Source organism: Eurytemora carolleeae, unplaced genomic scaffold (genome assembly GCF_000591075.1).
Source record: "Eurytemora carolleeae unplaced genomic scaffold, Eaff_2.0 scaffold1213, whole genome shotgun sequence".
Taxonomy (NCBI): Eukaryota; Metazoa; Arthropoda; class Copepoda; order Calanoida; family Temoridae; genus Eurytemora; species Eurytemora carolleeae.
In genome coordinates this window covers 100,113-106,326 of record NW_019397100.1, presented here as the reverse complement: position 1 = coordinate 106,326, position 6,214 = coordinate 100,113, and the positions used below count along the sequence as shown (strand labels likewise).

The 6,214-nt window shown below is 31.5% G+C and overlaps 1 long non-coding RNA gene across 1 annotated transcript; it reads right to left on the bottom strand.

Moving 5' to 3' along the window:
* Positions 1-502: 502 nt before the first annotated feature.
* LOC111711847 (uncharacterized) lies at positions 503-2,753 on the bottom strand. Its single transcript, XR_002767327.1, has 3 exons — positions 2,609-2,753; positions 748-828; positions 503-604 (listed from the first exon to the last, which is right to left on the bottom strand). It is a non-coding gene; the product is annotated as an uncharacterized LOC111711847 (long non-coding RNA).
* Positions 2,754-6,214: the final 3,461 nt, after the last annotated feature.

Sequence of the window (6,214 nt, the reverse complement as noted above, 5' to 3'; positions counted from 1 at the left end):
TTACAGATACATTTAGTATTCTTAGACTTTTAAAAGGTTTTACGACAATCTGAAAAGGGTCCAACGATTTAAAATTGTATTAGGAAGAATTTTGCTTTTATCAAACATGCAAAGGAATTGAGTTTTTGCCACAAACCTAAATTTTTGTAATTCCTATATCTTTGCAACCTAATGATGTAATCCTTTGATATTTCAAACTTAGGCTAAGTGATCTAACAGATTTCTTAGTTTGAATTATCTAAGGTTTACGACATCGGGTTCCAGAGTTTGCGACAAAAAAAACTCATTTTCTTTCTTAACCTAGAGGAACAACATATCGTTTAAAAAACCAAAAATTATTGTTTTAAAACGATCGTTTTATTTTCACCTAGGATAACAAATTTGCAGGTTTGATGAAAGCAAACTTTAACAGATTAAAGTTTTAAAATGTTGGAACCTTCTAATATTGTCGTAAAACTTTTAAAATGTCTAAAAACATTAAAATTTTCAGTAAAAAGAATCTGGCTATTGCCCATTCCCTCCCAACTTACATTTGTGTTAAACATATTTCAAATACTTACAATAAATCCATCCACAGGTATATTTGTATAGGAGAAAGCCAACCCTAGGAAAAATAAGTTTTATTAACACATATCTAATCATATTAACATATATCTAATCATATAAACACATATCTAATCATATTAACATATATCTAATCATATTTTGAAAATATTTCCTTTTTGAAGAAACCAGGTTGATTTTTACCTATGTTATCTGTTCTAGGTCCAGTCATTTCAAAAATGAAATTTTCATTTTCTATTCTCCATTTCAGTTCTATACTCAATCCTATTTTAAACATTTGTTTTTTAAAGTAAATTTAAGTTTTAGAAAATTTTTCTCGAAAAATAATAAGTCTTTTCTTAAACAGAAATACAAGAAACAACAGATTTCTGCCAAATTAAAGGTAAAAACATGACGTGACAGGCAATTTTAATGCTTTTAAACATAAAATGTATTATTAAAGAGAATTATAGAGTGCTCTAGATAGATAGATAAGTACAGGCTGTACCAGATATATAGAAAAGTACAGTGTTTCAGATAGATAGATAAGTACAGGCTGTACCAGATATATAGATAGATAAGTACAGGCTGTACCAGATATATAGAAAAGTACAGAGTGTTTCAGATAGATAGATAAGTACAGGCTGTACCAGATATATAGAAAAGTAAAGAGTGCTCTAGATAGATAGATAAGTACAGGCTGTACCAGATATATAGATAAGTACAGAGTGCTCTATATAGATAGATAAGTACAGGCTGTACCAGATAAATAGAAAAGTACAGGGTGTACTAAACAATCTATATAATAAAACAAGACATATTCTTAAATATGTTCCCTATAGCCAGCCAAAGGGCTAAACCGAATTGGCTGGATTTTTTTTATGGACACTCGTGGGAGACATACGCTAAAAGTAATTCGATTTTTTTTCTTCTTTTTTTCACGGGCAACGTTCGGCCCTTTTGCTTGTCAGAAATAAATCATTGAGAGTAAACTGAGAGAGATGTTTGTTTATAATTCATTTTTTAAGTAGATATTAGATCAAACAGTTTAAACCGGAAACCTGTAGAATAGGAAGACCAAATTAAAGCAATACAGAGGTGCATTTAATGCTGTTACAAATCAAATAGCTTAAAAATAGCAGTCTGTTTACATTGCACAATTCATAATATTTATTTGACTATTTACAATCAAAACTTGAGTCTAAAAGTCGACTTACTATTCCAGAGTTTTCTGGTTATCACTGTACAATATCCTATGTTCAGTATTTTATTAAATAATCCTATAGTATTAAATAATCCATCATCTACATTTTAATGAAAAATATCTAAAAACCAAGGATTAAGGATGATAATACCTATAAATTGCTTGAAATATCGAACAACAACACAAAAGTAATGATTGAAGGTTAATACACTCCTATATTTACTTTATTAAAGAGGTTGCTCCCTTAATTACAAACTACGCAAAATACCCTAATTTGTTTATAAAACTACTGTGTACTTTATCATTCTTACTTACTTCATGGTGAATTTCATAATAAACGTGCTATAAAGATAAAGAGAATATTTATGTCCAAAAACGTTAAAACACTGCGAACCAAAATAACAGTGTTATAATTAGTTATTATTTACCGCGATTTTATAATAAATAGTGTGGGTTTTTTCGACTAATGTGTTATAAATGTAAGGCGAGAGCAAATGCAATAAGATTTTGTACATATTACGCTAATTAAGCGAAAAACTTGACATACAAATTTAGTTACTTAGAATTATTTGATAGACTTTGTTAGTATTATCAATCAGATAAATATAAATATGTATTTTTTATAGTTTTTTTTAACGCAAGAAGCACGTTCTTTGAAGAATTAAAGTATTAATTAAAGAATTAAAATTGAATACAGTTTTAAGTGGAACCAGCCATATTTGAGCCGCGTCTCAAATTTAAGTCGAGGCTCAAATTCTTTAAATTTGTGTTTCAAAGATTTAAGAAATTGTCTCCTACGCTATGTTAACGGATTTCGATGCATAATCTATGTAGTTAGTTATATGTTTCGATTATTCCTACCAAAAGACACTGTCTGCCATTGAGCATAGATAGTCTGCAGCTGAAGAAACAGAACAAATTGTTTAAATGGAAATCCCATTTTGACCTCTGAGAAAATATAACTAATTACTAAATGGATAATTCTATATTCTAGTTTTAACACATTTTATCTGAAACATTGATCATGCAATTCATATCTCAAGGTTAAACTTTAACAAAAGTTTAATTTAAAGGAAATCTCGACGTGAGTGCTAAATATTATACTAGCTTGGGAACCCAGCGCTGCCTAGCTTACTAAAAGTTACTCCCGCCGTTTACCCGCACTGCCCTTGAACTTTTTTACCGGGAAACTAAATTTTTTTGCTATTAAAGTGGACCCACTCAGCTTAGAATCTCAAAAACAAGCTTAAAACATTCCCGTGTGTCTCCTAAGTTCCCCCCCCCCCAAAAAAAAATAAGGCAAATCGAGGTCCAGGAGTTCCTGAGTTATGATAGGACCAACAAACAAACAGACAAACATAGATTACCACTTTATATAAATAAATACTATGGTATTGATTTCTTCTTTCTAGAATTAAAAACATCTTGGAGATAGTTATTTAATGATCTCTGAGTACGAATTTAATTAATTTGAGTCGCGTCTCAAATTGTAGCCACGACTCAACATTTTTAAATGCGGTCTCTGATCTAAGACAGGCTCCGTCACAGGTTGCCAATTTTCAGTGATAACTCTAATGAGAGAAGAATGGGTCATGGCGTTGAATGATCAAAACCTGAATGAGGATTTACGGGTCTATAAGGCAAGGGACTACTCAAGGAGTATGAAATAGAAGGGAAATACAACTGACGCGGCCCGCCCTGCCATAGATTATGCATGCTTCGCAGACGGTACTCCATTTTATAAGAAATATTCAGAATAGGTTATTGTATACGCGATAATTGCACATCAGTTAAATATTTCTTATTCAAATGAAGTACCGTCAGCAAAGCATGTATAATCATATGGTAGGGCGGGCCGCGTCAGTTTATTCTCGCTTCTATTTCATACTCCTTGGCAATACTGTTTGTTTACATTCTTCAGTGACATGTAAGCATAACACATGAGCTACAATTGTATGCCTAACAAACAAACAAACGAAAACCTAATCATTGTTAGCATAACCTAGTTCTCGAGGAATACTCTTACGTCACAAAAAAAAAACTTTAGTTCTTTTATTTAACAATATCTCTGGATTAAGGTTTAACACATATATACCGTTAAACTCTTCTTTAAATGTTTAGGGTCAGTCAAAAATACTTTGAGAGTCCCTTTTTAGTATTTCTAAGAACATGGTGAATAATTGAAACACAGAAAACTGAATGTTAAACATATAAAGGTGTTGGAAAGCATTTTCTAGGAAAATTATATTTTAATACATATTTCCTAAAATGTTAAAACAATTCAATATATAATATATATATTTTTGAATATGACCTTTATAGTTTAATTCTCGTTAAATGCTAAAATCTCAAGGATTGTTCAGCTGTCATGATGAGGCCAAAAATCTCAAGGATTGTTCAGCTGTCATGATGAGGCCAAAAATCTCAAAGATTATTCAGCTGTCATGATGAGGCCTAAAATCTCAAGGATTATTCAGCTGTCATGGCGAGACCAAAAATCTCAAGGATTATTCAGCTGTCATGGCGAGGCCAAAAATCTCAAGGATTATTCAGCTGTCATGATAAGGCCAAAAATCTCTAGTATTATTTAGCTGTCATAATGAGGTCAAAAAAAAACTTTGTTGGTGAACACAAATATGCTTTTATAAAAACTTTAAACTATGTGAACATGAAATGTAACTTAAATGTTCAATAAAGTCTTTAACAGATAATATACAATGACAACGAATCGGAATAAACTGTTCTATAAAAATAAAAGAGAAGAGAAAAAATTCTACTTAATAGTTCGTTTATTATTTTCTGTTTTCAAATACATACATATACTAATGTATTGTAGAGACACTCCTGTCCTCAACTCTAAGATAAAACTCTTTTAATTTTCGACTCCTAGGCAAACAATTTAAGAAAATTCTCACATCTTCAAATGCATAAATTGATTTAAATTTTTTTATCAAAAAATATGAAAATACTTCGGAACATTTCAAAATTTTGCTAAAAAAAAAGATGTGCAAAGTTTTATTTTATTTTTTTTAATAATACGAAAAGTTGAAAATTATAAAAAAATGTTTTAATCGTAAATATTTTGTATATGATGTGCCGTGTTGCAGGGAGGATTTGAACTGGAATATAGCGGGGAGTTAGGCCAGACATACAATATACCTTATTATTAATTATCAGCAGAGCCCGCGATTTAAAAACTTCGGCTCGAGCCGTAATTCCTTAAACTCAATCTCATACTCAATCTTAGACTCAACTCTGACGACAGCTTGTGTCACGTAATTGACAGCTGCAAGATCTTTGGCTCGACTTAAGGAGTTAGGCCCAAAAAAAGCTTAGACCCAAAAAAAAGCTTCTTAAAAATCAGAAATTAAATGAAACGTTTATTTCAAGCTGAAAAAGCACTATTTAGGTAATCCACCTGAGCCTACGATTTTAAAACTTTGGCTCGAGCCGTAATTTCTTAAACCCGACTTTAAGACCCAACTATGACGACGACGTCGACAGCTTGTGTCACGTGATTGACAGCTGCAAGATCTTCGGCTCGTCTTAAGGAGTTAGGCCCAATAAAAATAAAACTGACCTTGGTTGGTTACTTTTAGTGAAGAATAAGGCTCAATGTTGGTTGTTGTTCTCATAGAACATTAAACCGGTTTTTAAAACGCAACTCAGTGGAAAATAAGATGCAGCTTAAATCCAAAAGCTCAGCTGTAAATCAGGCCCATGGCAACAGCTTAGACCCGAGCCGTATTTTCCGGATTTTTTTTAATCGCGGACTCTGGTAAATCATAAACCCTTTATAAACTGCAATATGCCTTAAATTTTGATAGGGACACTGGATAGGGACACTGGATAGGGACACTGGATAGGGACACTGGATAGAACGACAAAGGTATGTTTATAGCAAAAACAAAAACAAAAAAATTTAATGATATTTTTTTAAGGATTTTCAAAATTTTGTGGGGACAACTTTTTGAAATTCTGAGCATCCATAATCCTTCCCTGGGGTCATGTGAGTTCAAACAAAATTTGGGCAATATCGGTTCAGTCGGTTTGATGTTTATTGGATACAAATAGACAGACAAGCAAAATTAATAGATAGACGATTAGTTTCCGGGCAAAGCTAGGTTTTCAAACTAGTATTTTTTAAGAAAGTACTTACCTACTATTTTCTAATAATACTGATATCATAAATTATTTTCAACTATTTTCCTCATTCTTCAATTACGAGTTTTTAAATGTTTTTCATTTGGTTTTTTTGTTTCTTTTTTATTTTCCTTGATTTTTGTTTTAATCTGTTGTGATGTATAACCTTTACAATATTTTATGACGTCTTATCATTTCCTGAATTCGATTCATTTTACATTTTTCTTTTTGTGGAATTATTTTCTCGTAAGTTTGTCATTTAATTTGGTATTTGTAAAAGGTTATTGAACTGAAATATTCCTTTTTGCATCCCCCCCCCCCCCC